This window comes from Artemia franciscana, chromosome 1 (genome assembly GCF_032884065.1).
Source record: "Artemia franciscana chromosome 1, ASM3288406v1, whole genome shotgun sequence".
In the NCBI taxonomy this organism is placed as follows: Eukaryota; Metazoa; Arthropoda; class Branchiopoda; order Anostraca; family Artemiidae; genus Artemia; species Artemia franciscana.
The window spans coordinates 2,892,874-2,915,721 of NC_088863.1; the positions used below are offsets into that span (position 1 = coordinate 2,892,874).

The 22,848-nt window shown below is 33.6% G+C and overlaps 1 pseudogene; it reads right to left on the minus strand.

The window, feature by feature from the left end:
- Positions 1-5,829: 5,829 nt before the first annotated feature.
- Positions 5,830-22,848, minus strand: part of LOC136033643 (NEDD8-activating enzyme E1 catalytic subunit-like) — a 93,968-nt pseudogene continuing 76,949 nt past the window's right edge.

Genomic DNA, 22,848 nt, shown 5'->3' on the forward strand with positions numbered 1-22,848 from the left:
CTTATTGTCTACTTTTGAAGTTATGCAAGGAAAGAAAAAGCAGAGGCAGCCCCAACTTGAGCATAATGCAACATGTTTTCAAATCATGTCCTTGTGTTACACAAATACACACACCCAAAGAAAAATAAATTTTGTGACTATTTGATTATATTAAAAGGCAAATTACAATAACATGGTTAATATTCATACCAAACTTTTCCTGAAGCTTTTTTTTATCTTCTTTTTATTCTATGAATCTTTAAATTAAGAATATTTCTCTGGATTCATTTTCTTAGCCAAGTTTAAACTATTCCTAGTTCTTAGCTTGTTATTAGAGATATAGGTATTTGAGGTGGTATCAGTGACGTCAAGACAGTCGGACTTAATTAATTGTCTTTTTGGCCTAAGCTCGAATTATAACATTTAGTTCCATATATTCGATAGGACTTTATGAAATTTTCTTCATTAGCCAAGTTTAAACTATTCCAAGTTCGCAGCTAGTTATGGGAATTATCAATGTCGGATGTGGTATCAGTGACGTTGAGACATTCGGACTTAAATAATTGTCTTTTTGGGCTAAGCTCAGATTATAACATTTAGTTCCATATATTCGATAAAACTTTATTAAAGTTTTCTCATTAGCCAGGTTTAAACTATTCCTAGTTCGTAGCTAGTTATTGGAATTATCGATATCGGAGGTGATATCAGTGATGTCGAGACAGTCGGACTTAATTAATGGTCTTTTTGGACTAAGCTTAGATTATAACATTTATCTCCATAATTTATGTTCGATAAAAGTTTTATTTAATCTTTCTCGTAAGTAACAATGGCTTGCAAAATTGTTAGGTACTAGCATCTTCACTTTACAGATTTGGTACTGGTAGTCGATACAACATGTCAGGTAATACATATATATATATATATATATATATATATATATATATATATATATATATATATATATATATATATATATATATCTTTAAGAATTCTAGTTCGACTTTGCCTTTTATTACGCTTTTTACACGCTTATTTCCATTTTTCATGGTATTTACCAAGTGACATATAGCGATTATAATTTCTGTCGGTCCCGCTTTTGCTAGTTTAGAATAGGTGACTTCCAGTGTGACCTCTTCTTGAAAGGAAAGTTACAGGACGTTCTTATGGCATGTATTTCGTGTGACTATTCTCCATATATTAAAGATCAAAACTTTACGTTCATTCACAATTCAGGAAGCACGAGTAATATTGATCATGTCTTTTCTAACTTTTATATTCCCTCACCTGTACATGTGGATTCAGATCATACCGCAAGTGATCATCTTGGTCTTAAGTTTAATGTTGCTTTAAGTCACGATATTAAATCAAAAAGGCCAGATTATACAGAAAGACGCGAGTGGAAAAAGATTAACCTAAGTCTATACCAGTCGACGTGTGACGCAATTTTGGATAATATAAAAGTCCCGTTCCAGCTTCTTGTCCATGGGTGCGATGACAAGATTGCACTGAATTACTAGTCTATCTTCATTACTCTTAGTTAACTTCAACCAGAATCTAAGCATTAAAATATACCTACGTAGCTTTAAAGAAAACAGGCCCATATCACCTTTCAGAATCTGTGAATGAGTTGTCTGATGTAGACCAAACACTCTTTTATAATACTGGAGCTGAAGGGACTCCAGTTGCTGCACCGTTTCTCCACCCCAAATCTCTGCTCCATATTCTATCACGGGTAAAATTTTTGTGTTAAATATTCTTTTATGCATTTTTAGGTTTTTGATCCCCATTATCGTCGGGTTTCTAAATATAACTGACATGGCCACCCTACCTCTCTTAATTATTTGATCAATCTGACTCCTTAGGCTTCCATTTTCCGATAAGATAAAGCCTAAATATTTTATTCTTTTACTTATAAATAGTTCTTTATTATTAAATTTAAATGTATATTTTTCATCGTCCCCAACCTTCCTTTTTTTAAAAATAATAACTTAGCTCTTTTCAGTATTCAGCCTTAACTTTTTTATATGCAAATAGTCTTCTATGAGATTCAAAAGAGTCTGTAGATCTTGCGGTTTATTAGCCACCAAAGCAATATCATCTGCAAATAATAAGAGAGATAGTTTTTGAGTCCCTAGGCTTACTTTCGGAGCCCATCTATTCTCTAGAAAATTAACAACATCATTAATAAAATATTAAACAACTTAGGTGAAAGGGTGCTGCCCTGTTTTACTCCCCGCTTAATATCAAAAAGCTTCGAAAACCTATAACCAACTTGAATGATTCCACTCACACAAGTATACATGCTCACTATCAATCTGACAAATGAATGAGGAAGGCCAATATTTAGCATGTCATCCTTCAATAACTCTCTGTCGACACTATCAAAAGCCTTATGGAGATCCAGAAATCCCACATAAAGACAAGTTTTATCCTTTCCATATTTATCTATTAATGCCTTTAAAATAAACACACTATCTGTCGTTTCATACCCTGTCCTGAAACCTCCTTGTTCCTCATGCATTAAATTATTTTTATTTAACCAATTGGAAAGCCTGGTGTCTAATATTTTCTCCAAAACCTTACTTAAAGCAGGGACAAGCGCAATTAAACGATAATTTCCATGAGCCTTCAGGTCTCCTCTCTTAAAAAGTGGTATAAACAATGATGTCTTCCAAGCGCTTGGCCATTGCCCTGACCTTAACACCTTATTGCAAAGAAGAACAATTATCGGTATCAAAATGGAAAGAAAATTCTTAAATAACAATATTGGTATACCATCAACACCCGCAGCAGTACCACCTTTTAAATTCTTAAATATTGACTTAATCTCTTGGCTATTCACATCACCCACTAAATCGTAATCATGTTCTCTCATGGAATAAATAACCATCTCTGGGGTATGCGCTACTTCCTGAAGATCTGCACAAACACCTTCTAAATCATTTAGGTAATCAGGCCATGAATCAGCTTCCGGAACAGTCTGGGTATTAACATTTCTCCATCTACTATCATTCTTTATATAGCCCCAAAGCTTTTAAAAATCTTTATTTCTTAAATCATCAGCAAAATATCCAGTTTCTTCTTATTCTCGTACTCATTTTTTTTCTTTTTATTAAATTTTATATTCTCTTCTTTTATCTTTATATTTAGCCAATTTTAGACTTTGGTCTTCCGTGCTATCAATTCATTCAAACGATTTAATAAATATTTTGCTTCTTCTTTCATTAACTTGCAATCCAAGTCAAAATAACCCTCATTCTTTTTTAATTTTTTAGTCAGGCCACATGATTCTGCACAACTGCCCATTATTTCATTTACCAGCATAATTACACTATGTGCATCTTTTTTATTGTCTTCTAACGCTTTCAACTTATTTTTTACATGCGAGTCCAAGAGCTCCCTTCTAAATGTCTCAATATCTTTATCTGTTAAATCATTTCTAATTCGTTTTTCTGAACCTATTTTTCTATAATCCGCATTATAGAAATTTCTTACTCGTGAACCGTGGTTCACAAACTGCCTAATCTTCACCTCAAGCATAATAGCTCTATGATCAGATCCAACTAAATCTAACACTCCCGTATTTATTGATTCAGGTAAAATTGCGTAATAATTAGCACATAATCTACAACACTTGGAGTTGGACCCGAAAGGCAAGTGAAGTCGTCCCTACCATTATCGTTCCCAAACCTACCATTCGCAATCATCAGACCATGTTCCCCACAAAACACTAGGAGCTTTCTTCACCATACATATATTTAAATTTTTTCATCCTTGTTGCTTCGTGGTATTCTACAAGAAATTGGGACAAAATCACCTAAATCCGGGATCAACACATCTGGGATCTCAGCCTCCAGGCCGGTATAAGCATTGAAATCCCCCATTAACACACAATCCAGATCTTTATAACTTTCTTGTATTAACGAAAATTCTTCTCCTAAAATTTCCCAAGTATTTTCTCGATTGTACGAATTATTCTGTGGAGGTATATACACTACACCCAAAATTAATTGCTTCCCACATTTCAAATAAATAGACAGCCAAAGCAAGTTTTCAGATCTACAACTAATTCTCTCATAGCCGTCAATAGCAGATGCTTTAACCAAAACCAAAATGCCACCATAATGTCTATTATTTCTTGCTACATAACGCACGGTCTGTTCAACGAAATACCCGGGGAGAGGTGATATAGGAGAACAATCGTTCCATGTTTCAATAAGCGAAATCACATCAAACGAAAATAAATCGTCATATAAATAGGTCAACTTATCACGTAATCCTTGTATGTTCCATGACACTAGACTCAGTATATGGCCCTCTATATCCTATATTTCTACGCCTTCTGTTAGCACGTTAACATCACTAGCCTTTGATTGAGATTGCTCGTTACTAGTCTTAGTCGGGGGAAAGGCAACATGATAATATTAACGAGTGCGGTTATTTATATCCGCTAACTCACTTCGGTGTTTATTGTCATAAAAATCACGTGAAAAACCACCACGATGTCTTTCATTAAACTTCTGTCTTGGCGAATGGCTTCTTTTGGGTACTATATTACGAGTACCTGGTCGAAACAAGTCATATGGGCTGACAATAGCACTAGCAGGTCTTTTAGCCGTCGATACTGCCTGAGGAGTGCTGGTCGATGGTACAAATGTCTCAGTATCACTATCACTGGCATCACTAACTAGCCTCATTAGAATATTATTGGGAGCCTAGCACTAAAGGGTGGACCAGAATTTTGTACTGGCTTCAAATTACGCTTAATCTCGACTATTGAATTTCCATCATACCTGAATATTCGGCTTTCCATGAATAGTTTGTCACCTCGTAATTTTGCATCACGGCCATTATTTTGCGCAGGAGTCAACATTTCCTTTAAATTTTTACGGGCCTCTCTTTGTATAGCTGTGAAATCCGGAGCCGCCAATAAACCAAACCTTCTTAATACGGAGCTGTTTCTTAAAATATAGTCTCTGATTTCAACCCAGTTTAGCTTTACTACTATCGGCTACTTTACTACTATTACTACTTTCAATCTAAAAATGTCACGTATATCACTTCGATTTATTCCGAGAGACGGCATAGTACGATTTAATAACCCCGTTATTTCTTGCTTCAGAGTATAATCGCCAAGTTGTTGAGGGGTGTAATTATAGAAGATTAAATTCGTTCGTTTCTGCTCTGCTTCGAGCTTGTTGGCTCGTTCACAAGAGACTCGTAGGTTAGATTTCACATTTTCCAGCTCTTTTTTAATTTAATCATTTGTCTTAGCATTGTTAGATAACTGCGTAATAATGTTACTTAACTGTACTTCTATGGCATCAATGCTATTGATGCCATATTGATGGAACACTATCAATATGTTCCATCTATCACATGGAACTATCAGATGGAACTTTGTCGACACTATCAAAAGCCTTATGGAGATCCAGAAATCCCACATAAAGACAAGTTTTACCCTTTCCATATTTATCTATTAATGCCTTTAAAATAAACACACTATTTCGAATTCAACAAAAGACAAAACGTCCACGCTACTACCACAACTACAACTTATCTGTCACAGTAATCTATTTTTTAACAAATTTGATATATTAGACACCTTTTTCATCGACACATTAGCTACGATGATATTCTTTCATTTTTTCGCTGCTTATGATGAGCTGGAAATGGATAGTAATTTTTTCAAGCTCACTCTTTATTCTACAGTTAGAGAATTCATTGATTCTTAATTGATTTGACTTTGAAAAAGAAAAATTGAACGACAGATTTCTAATTTTTTGAGCCAACATAAGTACTTTTAAGGGTTAATGTTTCAATAATACAAAAAAAAATTGGCATTGAAGCAATATAAAACATCAAAATCAGTTGCGATAATTTAATGAATAATAAAAACATATTTTGAAAGCCGTAGGAATTCCAATCAACAGCAAAATTTTATCCGATAGATTTATTTTAAGATGTCATTGGAGAGTCAAAGTAGATTTTGAAAATACGTGGAGCAAGAGAAGTCACATCAGTCACATTCACTTCTGCTCCCTCTCTGACACCTAAATATAAAAAAAAGAAAAAGATTAAGGACACAATGCTTCACACTAAAGTCTGGTTTAGAATTAAGCGTCTTTCATATTATGTACGTAATTCTATACTAAGTTGTCCAGTTAAGCCTTGTCTTGATTGATATCATTTACCCTACCAGCAAAATTTTTTGTCGGTGGATAATTTTTGAAACGGCAGCTATGATTGGACAGCCTGTATAACTAGATGGCCTCCAAATCTTCCGATGGCTGTAATTGGTTGTCCAGTCGAAACTGGCTCTGCTACTGGTAGTGTGAATGAAGTCAATCGAGACGAGCCTTTACATTAGGTTAAGTATAATATGTCAAACTTAAATAAATGCTTTCACATTAGGTTAATGTAAAACTCAGAAAAACCATCAAAATCAGAGATTCAACCTCTGATCAAGCATGAAAGGCTTCCTTGAAAAAGTTTATTAATTTGCTTTCAAAACTGATTATTGGCTCATCCAAAAATAACGTTTTTTTGCTGCTATATTGAATACACCCATACTCATAGTTTAAAACAAAATATGTATCTTTTGCATAGAAATCATCATTGCCGACCAAAAGTCTAGAAAATAGTCCAGCCTAACTTTGTTTTCGTTCGACCAGAAATCAAGATCCACGCGGCTTTACCCACACTTGAATCCTAGTGACATACGGTATTTTTTTTTTCAGCAAATAAAATAGTCCTGTTTACTTGAAAAAAACTTTGGTACCTGATTTTTACATTCGTATTAACCCCTTATTTTTGGAAAAAAAATTCCGATTAAGAAAAAAAGGAAGACAGAAAAATACAAGAATAGGCTGTTGTAAACGACACAAGGTAGTTGAGCTGTTTACGCCAACTATGAGTGTAGACTGGGTTTGTTGTTTCAACATCATTTCCTCGTAGTTTAAGGGAAAAAACACGTTCAAGTAAAATTTTCATTTTTCTCAATGCCCTACATACCGTACGCAAAAAAGGTAACTATTCGAAAAGTTTAAGTTAATTCACGGATATGGGGGGGGGGGAGATCTCGAACTAAAAAAGGGGAGTTTGCTACTAACTCATTTCCAGAGTCAATTTTAGTAGAGTCTAACTTTTCCAGATTTTCCCTGCTATTCTTCTAACCCGTCTGTTGAGTTTTAACGTCACAACCTCATTGACAAGACTAACAGATGCTATAAAATGGGTTTGATTTTGAAATATGAATTAGAAACAAGTCTTTTACTGTATTATTCCTGGCTTGGGTTCTATATTTATTTAGAAAGCGATCATCCGTACTAAAACAAGAAGTGTTTATAGATTTAAAGATACCTTTGATTAACAATCAAGATACATTGAATCAATATCTGATATACTCAAGAAATTCTTAATCCAGTAAAATCATTTCACACAGCTAGGATTATCCAATAGCTAAGACAATTGAAACGTAGGGGTTAAACCAATAAATAAGTATTCAAAGAGTGTTATTAGGGTAATAATACTTACTACCTTGTAATACTTTTTACTATTTAATAGTAAGTGTTATTACATTAGCATTATTATAATAATAACAACGCTTAATACTTATTACTATTAGGGTAACAATACAAATAGTATTGTTAGGGTCTTCGCAGTTAGAATGCTAATAATGCTAACAAGCATAATGCTATAAATCTATATATAGATTTATAATAATGCTAACAGTTAGCTAATAATGCTAACAAGCATAATGCTATAAATCTATATATAGATTTATAATAATGCTAACAGTTAGCTAATAATGCTAACATGCATAATGCTATAAATCTATATATAGATTTATAATAATGCTAACAGTTAGCTAATAATGCTAACAAGCATAATGCTACAAATCTATATATAGATTTATAATAATGCTAACAGTTAGCTAATAATGCTAACATACATAATGCTATAAATCTATATATAGATTTATAATAATGCTAACAGTTAGCTAATAATGCTAACAAGCATAATGCTATAAATCTATATATAGATTTATAATAATGCTAGCAGTTAGCTAATAATGCTAACATACATAATGCTATAAATCTATATAGATAGATTTATACATGTGCTTCTGAAGCAGACGTTTTACTTTTGAAAAAAGTAGCAAATATTGTTTTAATCCGTCATTTTCAGCTTAAAATTTCCCAGGTTTCAAGACTATCCTTTTTTTTTTTCCATAGCCGTTCTTACATTTTGAGAGACCATTTTACAAATGTGTCTGTCCTTACTGTTGGATACATAGGCTTTAATGGAATTTTTTAATATTCCTAAACAGGCACTTAGGCCTTTTGGCCCACTTCTCAAATTAAAAACTTGTCCAGTTTTCTCCCATGGCTTTCAGTATTTGTTACAATATGCAACTGGCCTAGTTTTTATTTAAAAAAAAAAGAAATGTAAAAAATTAGAAATATTACGTTCTTGCGTCTATTCTGCATCAATCATAGCAGATGGCATTAATATCATTGACAAAATAAATGAGCTACTAATCTCTGTCTACAATCAATAAGCTTTCGACCTTTTACAGACCTAGGTAGGTTAGCTTGGCTAACCATATTCTTTTTTGCCCTAAATATGTAGATGGAATTTGAGCAGGATATATGCTATCCTGAATAGACTAGCATACAGTCTGTATAAAAATACCTATTGGCCTATACTGCCGTACTTAATGCAAAATACATCTACAATTTCATCCACCTATCGTCATAAGTACTAGTAAAGGGAGGAGTGCAAATTGTGCAATTTCCCCCCTAAAAGACCAAAAGTTGTAAAAATCCAACAAAAACAAGAGTTTTCAAGGGGCAAATTCTCCCGACCCCCTCCAATTCTTCTGAAAAACATTACAGGAATAGATTTAGACTCTGTCTACTATCAAATAAAAAAAACAAGTTTTTTCAACTGAAAGAAAGAAGCAACAAAAAAACTTAGACGGACAGAAATTATTTCATATCCTCAATACCCCTCTCATCACACTAAAGTTTTTTAAGTACTTTCATAAAAAGCTCTGATTCTAATTACACGACCCTTGTGTTTTAGGAATCGTTCTTAAAGAATTGAGACAAAAGATCGAACTCTTGCGCAAAGAGGGGAATATTTAGGAGGGGGCAGTACCTCTCATATACAGAATAATTTCTGTTCGTTTTAAGTTTTGATGTTGCTTCTTATTTTAAGTAAAAAAAAAAAGCTTTTTTCAATAAATTTCTGATCGTTTTTTAAGTAATCCAAGGATATCCCTCCCCTCCGTGAAAAAATAACAATGAAAAATTCCGCCATAGAAAGTTCCTCCCACGTAAAATTCTTCTGCCGGGAAATCACTCCCAGACAATTCCACCCTTGCTGCGTATTCCCTTCAGAAAATTTCTTGCTTACGATTCCGCGTAAAACATACTCCTTAGCATACTTCCATTTGAAGAAAGATTTGTTTTCATTTAATTTCTGATCCCTCTTAAGGTCATGGGATAATCTTCCTTATGTGGAATATTTCTCCCGGACCAACCCCCCCCCCTAAATGGAAATTTTCTCCCGCAGAAAATTTTCCCATGCAGAATCTCTCCTTGCGATATTTTATGGGGCAGAATTTTCCCCGTAAAATGCCTCAGGAAATACTAACTCCGCTTAAAATTTCCCCCCAGGCAATTTCTCCAAAGCATCTCCAATATAAAATGGGGTCGCCAACGAGAAAGTAAGATAAATGAAATAAATTTCTAGTACAAATTCTGGCAAATTCCCCCATGTAAAACTTCCCCTGGAAATTTCAAATCGGGAAACTTCCGTCCCAATGGAAAATTCTTCCCGTAGAAAATCCACCCCCAAAAAATCTCCCTTCCCCTGAAAAATTTCGGTAGGCTTATCTAAAACAAATACTATATGTAAACAATGGGAAATTTAGTAACATACGGCCCTTTCTCCAGTTGTTCTGGGAGGGTCATGTTATGTCCAACGACATCGCTATTATATTTTTTAGCCATACTAAATAAAATGACAATCTCAAAGTTATGATCAGACAACTTTTGGCGAAACAGGCTAGCTTTAACTTTAAATTCCTTTTTGAATGAGCTCTCTCCCGATTTTCTAGGATCATTGGTTCAATATGATCACATCTGAGACAAAAAAAGAACAAAAAAACTCCCATCCTTGATCTTTCTTCTGGAAAATTTTTACAAAATTCCACATTTTTGTAGACAGGAGCTTGAAACCTCTACAATATGGTTCTCTATGTAGTGTTTTCCCTTTTTTCGAAGATGACGCAAATTTTCTTAGCTTTTGATCGGTAACATTAACTTAATGATTCTCATATATTTAGAACCGGCACAATAAGGTGATTTTTTTTGTCATATTTCTATTGATATTGAAATTCCGTTTTTAATGTTTCGGTTTGATTAAACATGGTTACTACCTTTTAAAGACTTTGATAAGTTGGCTTCAGTATGTTCCCTCAATGCTTCCATATACAAGGTTTTGTTTCTTCCTTCTACTGTGACCATTGTGAAACCCGGAATCCTCATTTGATACACGGGGCTTTCAATCAAAAAATCTATTAGCTCCCTCAGTGTAATCTCTTCTCGGAGCGTGATTATCTGAGACTCCAGACTGCAGGCCATACAAACTTTCTAGAAAAGATTACAACAATAGTAAAGAGCCTTTCAAAGTAGCAAAATATTCAAGAAGTCATTATTATTGCGACCTTAATATGTTTTTAGACTGAATTTCCTTTGAGAAAGGTCAAAAACTTTGATTGAACAATATCTGTAGATATTTTGTTTTCTGAAAGAATGAGCTCTCAAGTTGTTCACTATGAAATGGCCACAACACCACGAAAGAAATAACATAGGAGACGTAGCACTGGTTGATAAGTCAAGGTTACTGCGTCGAGTCTGTCTTACCCCACTAAAATAAACCATTAAATACCGATGAAGGATACTGATGAATACAGATGAAAAAAAATGATAAAAAAAGATCTTCTAAAAAAACGACTAATATTAATGCAAAAAAAAAGGATTAAAAAAAGTCAGATTGACACTTTCTAGATGAAAAATAAACAGATACAGCTGTTCTATATTTGACCATTACATCATTGTCTTTTTTTAGAATAAATTTGAACACTTTTTTTTTAAATCTAAAGGCCTTTAGAACAGAGACTGAAACTATAGAAACCTTAGAATTCCAAGAAAGTTGTCAAATAAAATATGTAGTCTAATCATGAATGTTTATTGTGTATATAGCACGTTGATATGTCTCAAGAATTCATCCGTGGAGTTCCATCAATATTTCCTAGGTGTACGTTTGAACTACAAAAACCCAGAAATAATGCACAATGATTTCGATTTAATATAATTGACTTGTTTCAGGCAACAAGTAGTGACGACAAAGAAAATAAATTAGAGAAAAAAGAAGTATCCTCACCATTGAAGGAATTATGTAACCCCAATTTATCGCCTTACTGCATTATCAATTATCAATTTAATAGGCCTTACCGTCATCTAAAGGAACTTCAATTCCTACGCTAAAAAGTAATAATTTGGCTATCGTTCAAGACATACATGTAAAGATCAGTGACTGAAACTATATAAACCATAGAATTCAAAGAAAGTTGTCAAATAAAATATGTAGTCTAATCATGAGTGTTTCTTATGCATATAACACGTTGATATGTCTCAAAAAAATTACTTGATTCACCCGTTGAGTTCCATCAATATTTCCTAGGTGTACCTTTGAACTACAAAAACACAGAAATAATGCACAATGATTTGTATTCAAATCTTCAGTCTTTTGTTATAAACTGTATCTAGTCTTTTTTTTTAAAGACAATCACTTGAAATTTACTTAAAAATTATTATTATTTTGTGTTTAAACACTACCAAGCAGCTTACTTTTACTTGTTGCATGTTTAGGTCACATCCAGGCTATTCGTGGCGTCCAACAGAAAACAACATGCGTTCTTCAAAAGCTTTTGATCGAGGGTGGAAGGCTTTATGATCCCTAGCCACTGCCGCTCCAAACAACAGCCGTATTTTCAAAACCCTTCGAATGGCTCAAAATCATACACAAAATTGTCACAAGTCTAAAGTTTTGTTTCTGCTTTGTGTTCTCTTCTTTCCGACTGGTAGTTATAGAATTTCAAGACCTTTTTTGTCTATTTAGTATTCTTGTCTGCGCATTGTGTACCCAAGCCATGTCAATCTTCTCTGGTTGACATTATCAGAAACAAATGGCCGATCGCCAAATCACCTATCCTCATTATTCACATTCTGTTTTAGAGGCTAGTGTCTATGAAAAAACCTACCGTATTTAGTGGAAAATCAGTATTGTCAAATTGAGATTTCGGCTTTTTTTTCGCGATCCTATTTCACATTCATAGAGGAGAACGGAGAGAGCCATACTTAGCCATACATACTTAGATCACTCTGCGAAGTAAAACTGCGCTCAGGTTCCGGATTTTTCCTGGTCGAAGAAGGACGCTCCAAACTGAAAATTTCATCTGAGGCTCCGGATCTCTTCTAAGGATTCGTTAGCAGGACAAACCATCGAGCAGAGGTATTTAAATCGAGCAGAGGTCATTTGCTTTCAAAACTGATTATTGGCTCATCCAAAAATAACGTTTTTTTGCTGCTATATTGAATATACTCGAAGTTTAAAACAAAATATGTATCTTATGCATAGAAATCATCACTTCCGACGAAAAGTCAAGAAAATAGTCCAGCCTAACTTTGTTTTTGTTCGACCAGAAATCAAGATCCACGCGGCTTTACCCACACTTGAATCCTAGGCATAAAAGGTATTTTTTCTTTTTCAGCAAATAAAATAGCCCTCTTTGCTTGAAAAAAAACTTACGTACCTGATTTTACATTCGTATTAACCCCTTATTTTTGGAAAAAAACATTCCGATTAAGATAAACAGAAAGACAAAAAATGCAAGAATAGGCTGTTGTAAACGACAAACGGTAGTTGAGCTGTTTACGCCAACTATGAGTGTAGACTGGGTTTGTTGTTTCACCAACATTTCCTCGTAGTTTAAGGGAAAAAAAACGTTCAAGTAAAATTGTCATTTTTCTCATATGCCCTAAATACCGTACGCAAAAAAGGTAAACATTCGAAAAGTTTAAGTTAATTCATGGAAACGGGGGGGGGGATATCGGACTAAATAAGGGGAGTTTGCTACTAACTCATTTCCAGAGTCAATTTTAGTAGAGTCTAACTTTTCCAGATTTCCCCAGCTATACTTCTAACCCGTCTGTTGAGTTTTAACGTCACAACCTCATTGACAAGACTAAGAGATGCCCTAAAATGGGCTTGATTTTGGAATATGAATTAGAAATAAGTCTTTTACTGTGTTATTCATGGCTTGGGTTCTCTGTTTATTTAGAAAGCAATCATCCGTACTAAAACAAGAAGTGTTTGTAGATTTAAAGATACATTTGATTCACAATCAAGATACATTGAATCAATATCTGATATACTCAAGAAATTCTTAATCCAGTAAAATCATTTCACACAGCTAGGATTATCCAATAGCTAAGACAATTGAATCGTAAGGGTTCAACCAATAAATAAGTATTCAAAGAGTATTATTAGGGTAATAATACTTATTACCTAGTAAAATTTGTTACTATTATATAGTAAGTGTTATTACATTAGCATTATTATAATAATAATAACACTTAATACTTATTACTATTAGGGTAACAATACAAATAGCATTGTTAGGGTCTTCGCAGTTAGAATGCTAATAATGCTAAAATGCATAATGCTATAAATCTATATATAGATTTATAATAATGCAAACAGTTAGCTAATAATGCTAACATGCATAATGCTATAAATCTATATATGGATTTATAATAATGCTATAAATCTACATATAGATTTATAATAATGCAAACAGTTAGCTAATAATGCTAACATGCATAATGCTATAAATCTATATATAGATTTATAATAATGCAAACAGTTAGCTAATAATGCTAACATGCATAATGCTATAAATCTATATGTAGATTTATAATAATGCTAACAGTTAGCTAATAATGTTAACATGCATAATGCTATAAATCTATATGTAGATTTATAATAATGCTAGCAGTTAGCTAATAATGCTATAAATCTATATATAGATTTATAATAATGCCAACATGCATAATGCTATAAATCTATGTATAGATTTATAATAATGCTAACATGCATAATGCAATAAATCTATATATAGATTTATAATAATACTAACAGTTAGCTATTAATGCTAACATGCATAATGCTATAAATCTATATATAGATTCATAATAATGCTAACATGCATAATACTATAAATCTATATATATAGATTTATAATAATACTAACATGCATAATGCTATAAATCAATATGTATATATTCATAATAATGCAAACAGTTAGATAATAATGCTAACATGCATAATGCTATAAATCTATATATAGATTTATAATAATGCTAACATGCTTAATGCTATAAATCTATATATAGATTTATAATAATGCAAACAGTTAGCTAATAATGCTAACATGCATAATGCTATAAATCTATATATAGATTTATAATAATGCTAACATGCAAAATGCTATAAATCTATATATAGATTTATAATAATGCAAACAGTTAGCTAATAATGCTAACATAAATAATGCTATAAATCTATATGTAGATTTATAAAAATGCTAAGAGTTAGCTAATAATACTAACATGCATAATGCTATAAATATATATACAGATTTATAATAATGCTAACAAGCATAATGCTATAAATGTATATATAGATTTATAATAATGCTAACATGCATAATGCTATAAATCTATATATATAGATTTATAATAGTGCAAACAGTTAGCGAATAATGCTAACATATATAATGCTATAAATCTATATATAGATTTATAATAATGCTAACAGTTAGCTAATAATGCTAACAGCCATAACGCTATAAATCTATGTATAGATTTATAATAATGCTAACAGTTAGCTAATAATGCTAACATGCATAATGCTATAAATCTATATGTAGACTTATAATAATGCTAACAGTTAGCTAATAATGCTAACATGCATAATGCTATAAATCTATATACAGATTTATAATAATGCTAACATGCATAATGCTATAAATCTATATATATATATATATATATATATATATATATATATATATATATATATATATATATATATCTATATATATAAAAATAAGTTGTCTGTCTGTGGATCTGTGGATCAGGTGACGTCATGTTTCTGTGTAGACTGACGTCATGAAATTAGTTGTCGTCATTTTTGTTATGACGATGCTTAGTATATTGCAAAACACATTAATTTGGTTAATAATATACCATTTAAAACACCAAAATGAACATGCTGGAGTAGTCACTCGGTGAGAGAGGTTGTCAGAACGGAGAATGAAGGTCCCTGGTTCAAATCCTGGTTAGGCTAAAAAAGGTAAAAAACTAAAAACTAAAAAAAAAACTGAAAAAACTAAAAAAAAGGCAAAAACTACAAAAAAAACTAAAAACTAATAAAAAAAAATAAAAATGCCGAAAAACTAAAAAAACTAAAGAAACTAAAAAAAGGAAAAAAACTTAAAAAACTAAAAACTAAAAAAAACTAAAAAAAAGGAAAAAACTGAAAAATAGAAGAGAAAAAGAAAACTAATAAATTAAAAATAAAAATAAAAAAAAATAAAAAAGATAAAAACTAAAAAAAAAGTAAAAAGAAAAAACGAAAAAAAACTAAAAAAGCTAAAAAAAAGGTAAAAACCAATAAAAAACTAAAAAGAAAAAAAGGTAAAAAACTAAAAAAAAATTTCATCTAAAAAACTAAAAAAAACTAAAAAAGGTAAAAACTAAAAGAACTAAAAAAGAAAAAAAAACTAAAAAAAGGAAAAAACTGAAAAATAAAGGAGAAAAAGAAAACTAAAAGAATATAAATAAAAATAAAAAAACTAAAAAGATAAAAACTTCAAAAAAAAACTAAAAAGAAAAAAGAAAAAAACTAAAAAACCTAAAAAAAGGTCAAAACCAATAAAAAAAAACTAAAAGGAAAAAAAGGGAAAAAATTAAAAATTTATTTCATCATAGACCAATTCAAAAACGAATGTATACCGGGATGACGACCGGGACACAGGGAATATAAATGACACAACTACAACGGGGACGCCGGGGGCACAGGGGGATATAAATGACGACCGGGACACCGGAACACAAGGAATATAAATGACGCCCGGGACGCTCAAAGAGAAATCACAGACCGGGACACCGGGACACAAATGACGACCGGGACACAGGGAATATAAATGACGACCGGGACATAGGGACATAACTACAAAGGGGACTTCGGGGTGCACAGGGGGATATATAAATGACGATGGCGACTCAGGGAATGGTCGATTAGCAATCACCATCAACAAAGCTCAAGGGCAATCATTAGAATCATGAGGTATAGATCTGAATACGGATTGTTTTCCCATGGACCATTATATGTTGCATGTTCAAGAGTCGGTAAACCTGACAATCTATTTATATGCACAGACAATGGGACAGCAAAGAATGTTGTATATTCGCAAGTTTTACGTAGTTAAAAACATATATATATATATATATATATATATATATATATATATATATATATATATATATATATACTAGCTGTTGGGGTGGCGCTTCGCGCCCCTCCAAAACCTAGTTGGTGGGGGCGCTTCGCGCAACCCCCCAAGCCCCCCCGCGCGCGTAAGTCGTTACGCGCCATATTAGTTACGCGCCATATTAGTTACGCGCCATTGTAGTTGTGTCCCTGTGTCCCACCTGTGAATATAGATAGATTTATATATGTGTTTCAAACTACGTAAAAATTGCGAATATACAACATTCTTGGCTTTCCCATTGTCTGTCCATATACAAAGCCGTATGTACTAATAATGACGTCATATGCAAACGCTCTTTTTACAAACAAACAAACATGCATACACACAACTCGTTTTTATATAGATAGATAGATAGATAGATACAATACAAATTAACTACGTAAAACTTGTGAATATACAACAGTCTTCGCTGTCCCATTGTCTGTGCGTATAAATAGATTGTCAGGTTTACCGACCCTCAAAGATGCAACATACAATTGTACATTGGTAAAGCAATCTGTATTAAGATCTATACCGCATTTTTCTAGTGATTGCCCTTGAGCTTTGTTGATGGTGGTTGCAAATGCTAATCGAATTGGGAATTGCAATCTTTTAAATTGAAAAAGCAGATCCGTTGGAATCATGGGAATGCGAGGAATAAGAACAGCCTCACCCTCATAAGGCCCTGTCAAGATTGTGGCATCTATTAGGTTTTCCATTGTTTTTTTTTACGGCAAGTCGCGTGCCATTGCAAAGCTTTGGTGGGTTGATATTTCTTAAAAGTATTATTGGTACGCCTATTTTTAGTTGTAGCAGGTGTGGTGGACACCCTGAAGGATCTATGGAATTTAAAAATTCAGATGGATAATTAACCGCTTCATTTGGTTCCGAAATACAAATTAACTGCGTAAAACTTGAGAATATACAACATTCTTCGCTGTCCAATTCTCGCTGCATATAAATAGATTGTCAGGTTTACCGACCCTCGAACATGCAACGTACAATTGTCCATGGGAAAAACAATCAGTATTAAGATCAATACCACATTTTTCTAATGATTGACCTTGAGCTTTGTTAATGGTGATTGCAAATGCTAATCGAATTGGGAATTGCAATCTTTTAAATTGAAAAGGCAGATCTGTTGGAATCATGGGAATGCGAGGAATAAGAACAGCCTCACCCTCAAAAGGTCCTGTCAGAATTGTGGCCTCTATTAGGTTTTCCATTGTTTTTTTTACGGCAAGTCGAGTGCCATTGCAAAGCTTTGGTGGGTTTATGTTACGTAACAATATTATTGGTACGCCTATTTTTAGTTGTAGCACGTGTGGTGGAAACCCTGAAAGATCTATGGAATTTAAAAATTCACATGGATAATTAACCGCTTCATTTGGTTCCAAAACTGTGTCGACTGACTTGTAAAGGACTGCCTGGTCTTGAATCTTGGTCAAAACAATATTGTTGATTTCGTGGACGTCTATATTTTTGGGTGCGAGAATCGCTCTTTCACTTAGCCATTTATTATTTTTATAATTTTTTAGAATATTCGGAAATACTTTTTCAATCAATTCATTTTTGGACGTCACTAAATTACAGAAATCAGCAGGTAGTTGTATACGTCCTGAAATTGAGTCTACTGGGAGCTTTCCGTTTCCCATTGCTAGCAATTGATCTGAAAATGTTTGACCAGAGTCATCGTTTTGCAATCGGACACGCATATTTGTAGTTAATTTTAATGTTTTTACGTGTGCCCATAAATTAGAATTTTTCAGGCAAGCATTCATTTCGTCTGCAGGAGTTGATCTAGGTATTATAGGTAATGTTTGCCTGAAATCTCCCGCAAGCAATATTAAGGTGCTGCCAAAGGGTTTCGACTTCCCTCGCAAATCTTTCAAGCATTGATCCAGAGCCTCGAGCGATTTTTTGTGTGCCATTGTGCACTCATCCCAAATAATAAGTTTGCATTGCTGCAATACTTTACCCATCCCAGATGATTTGGAAATATTGCACGTGGGAGTTTCTGTAGAATGCAAGTTCAGAGGCAATTTCAAAGCGGAATGAGCAGTTCTTCCACCAGGCAGCAATGTTGCGGCTATTCCGGACGACGCAATTGCCAACGCTATATCATTTTTAGATCGAATTGATGCCAGAATCAGTTTTATCACAAACGTTTTACCAGTACCTCCTGGCGCATCCAAAAAGAAAATTTCTCCAACGTTGTTATCGACACAATGCATTATCTTATCATAAATGTCTTTTTGTTCCGACGTTAACTTGGAAATGTTATTTTGTACATACGACAATAGATCAATCGTACTGTAACTTTGTTCACGATCCAATTCTACACATGTCGAAACAGCAGCGATACGGTTAGGTGAAGGCATTCCCAAACCCTGAAGAGGTTTGTTTGCCATACTTATGCAAATATCTTCTATAACAACTAAAGTGTAGTTATAAATTTCTGGTGTAAAATCAAAAGTCATGTCTGATGTCTCTAACTGTTTTCGATGAAGTATATCTTCGGACATTTTTGACTTATATTTTTCCCATAAATCTGTAGGAGCTGATGGAGAGCAAGTTGTTAAAATGATGCCAAACAATGCACGAATTTGACTTGGGGTTGACGTTTCGCACGCGTCAATGATGCAGTTATCCCAGTGTTGGTCATTCTCCAATAAATTCAGAGCTTGGCATGCACTACGGTAAGTGTCATGTATAGTACCATTTACAGTCCTCAAATACTCAAAGGATGTCGGACCGGGTACATTCACCAAAAGCAGGCGTAGAAAGAAGCATTCATGTTGATTGGGGTGAACGGTGTAGAGTCTTCCTATCGTGGTATCTTTGAAGATGGTAGGTTGGCCGTCGACTGACTTACCCTGTTTTCGACGTTCAAATACTTTATTTTTAGTATTCCACGTGTAATACGAAGGCACTTCAGTATACAGCAGTTTTTTCGCAAAAGAATCATTTTTGCAAAGCGAAAAAAAAGCTGTTAATGTTGTATCCGGTGGATTCAGGACTCTTTGTTGCACGTTGGTTTCCGTGAAATAAACACGTTGACCATTCTGTAAATGTACCGCTAAGTGAACAACAGCTGGACTACGTTCATGTATCGGAAATGAAAGAATTCGCCAAAAAGCTTCATTACTGCTTATGTATCTTCCAGCCTGATATTCTACGATTTCATCGAAATCTTTGATTTCGAACTGCAAGCCAAAAACTGCCATGTCACTGCCTTTGTTGACGTATTTACATATATATTTGATTGCCTTTACGGAGTTACAGTATTCAACGTTTATGTGTGCATTAAATGTTTTTGATAATAAAGGGGAATATGGAACAACCCACTGGTTATCTACTTCGATGGTGGTACCGTTACGCTTCTTTATTATTGCTGTTTTACCGCCATCTTCAGTAGATCTTCTTCTATATTGTGGGTAACCATCATTGCCAGTAATTGTTTTGGGTACTAAAAGTCGAGGATATTGCTTTGTGCACCTTCCTTTGGCCATGCATGGTGAATTTTCGTTCAGTGCACCGCAAGGTCCATGTATCATATTTTTTACAATAATATCATGTAACCCCTTATCGACATTTTTATCAGGTATTTCAGCGGAAATCACATCATCAATTTCGTTTGAAGTAATTTTTTTATGTAGCCAGATTAGTATATGTGCGTGTGGCAAACCTCGTTTTTGCCATTCCACTGAGTACATCCAGCATCGCACTGACCCAAACACTTCATGTTTTACAAGGTAGTTTATCAGTGATTTCAACTTTTGCCGGAAGACACGTGCCGTAATGTCATGCCTATGAACCGCCGATTGTCCTTGAAGTAAAAGCTGCAGTATCTCGTCCCAAGATTGATTACATGTAAATGTAATAAATAAATCTGGACGACCATAGAGACGAACATACGCAATAGCATCTTGAGCATATTCATGCATATGACGGGGACTGCCAACATATGACGAAGGTAAAATTGTTAATCTTCCAACGTTTGTGGTATTACCGTCATTTATAACTGCATCTCGCAAATGAATGTATTGTTCAGAGCGGAGCTTGGTCTGATTCAGGCGGATATATAGCAAACGTTCTGATTCAATTTTAGCATACATATCAACCATAAATTGGTGAAACAATTCACGGCATTTTAAAATATAATTTTCTTCATCCTGCCGAATCATTAGTCTATAGGAATAATAATGCATTTCACTGCATTTCTTATTCATTTCTTTGTTAGTGGCTGGATTCATCAATTTAATATTAAAGTGATAGCCGTCGGCTCCATCCCAAAAAATGATAGGATATTGTAGGGCATCGTAGCATCGATGAGTTTCAGCAATTCTTAACAACTGGGCGTTTCGCTTATGTAGAATAATATCTCGAGGTAAAAACTGATCACCGACCATAACGATTGCCACTTCGTTGGAAACATGAGTTGTATTGTCTGAATTTTGACAAAAAACGCTTAGATTCTGACGTAGTTCCAGTAAGGAAAGTCTTCAATGGCTCTGGTGGTGCAGCCAATAGAGGAAGTTTAACTTTTCCTGAGGCGCAACACATTCCCATTGTTTCACCATTGAATTTCAAGGCCTTGCAATAGGGACAAATTTTAGACATTGTCCCGATTTGAACACATCTACTCAAGCTATAATCATCGACTGGGTTGTACCTGAATGCCAGGCGATAACTTTCAGATTGCTCTGATTTCTCGGCACGCTTTCTTTTCTTACTTTCTCTATCAGCAGCAAGCCTGTTTCCCTGCTGGTCTTTTGATTCCTCGGCACGCCTTCTTTTTTCACTTTCTCTTTTAGCAGCAAGTCTGCTTCTGCGTTGCTCTAGTAGTTCCTCGGCACGCCTTCTTTTTTCACTTTCTCTTTTAGCAGCAAGTCTGCTTCTGCGTTGCTCTAGTAGTTCCTCGGCGCGCCTTCTTTTTTCACTTTCTCTTTTAGCAGCAAGTCTGCTTTCGCGTTGCTCTGGTAGTTCCTCGGCACGCTTTCTTTTCTGACTTTCTCTATCAGCAGCAAGTTTTTTGGCATAGACTCTTTGAGCATCTTCATCAGTCATTATAAACTTAAGCATTAATAGAATTCTACGCGAACATACGTCTTATATAACTTGAATGACGTCACGCCTTCAAAGCAAAAATGATGGCAACTAATTTCATGACGTCAGCCGAAACATGACGGCGAACATATGTCTTATATAACTTGAATGACGTCACCTTCAAAGCAAAAATGATGGCAACTAATTTCATGACGTCAGCCGAAACATGACGTCACCTGATCCATCCACAGATCCACACACAGACAACTTATTTTTATATATATAGATATATATATATATATATATATATATATATATATATATATATATATATATATATATATATATATATATATATATCTATATTCACAGGTGGGACATAGGGACACAACTACAATGGCGCGTAACTAATATGGCGCGTAACGACTTACGCGCGCGGGGGGGCTTGGGGGGGGGGGCGCAAAGCGCCCCCACCAACTAGGTGTTGGGGTGGCGCGAAGCGCCACCCCAACAGCTAGTATATATATATATATATATATATATATATATATATATATATATATATATATATATATTTATATATATATATATATATATATATATATATATATATATATAGATTTATAATTATGCTAACAGTTAGCTAATAATGCTAACATGCATAATGCTATAAATCTAAAAATAGATTTATAATAATGCTAACAGTTAGCTAATAATGCTAACATGCATAATGCTATAAATCTATATGTAGACTTATAATAATGCTAACAGTTAGCTAATAATGCTAACATGCATAATGCTATAAATCTATATACAGATTTATAATAATGCTTACATGCATAATGCTATAAATCTATATATATATATATATATATATATATATATATATATATATATATATATATATATATATATATATATATATATATATATATAGATTTATAATTATGCTAACAGTTAGATAATAATGCTAACATGCATAATGCTATAAATCTAAAAATAGATTTATAATAATGCTAACAGTTAGCTAATAATGCTAACATGCATAATGCTATAAATCTATATATAGATTTATAATAATGCTAACAGTTAGCTAATAATGCTAACATGCATAATGCTATAAATCTATATAGATAGATTATACATGT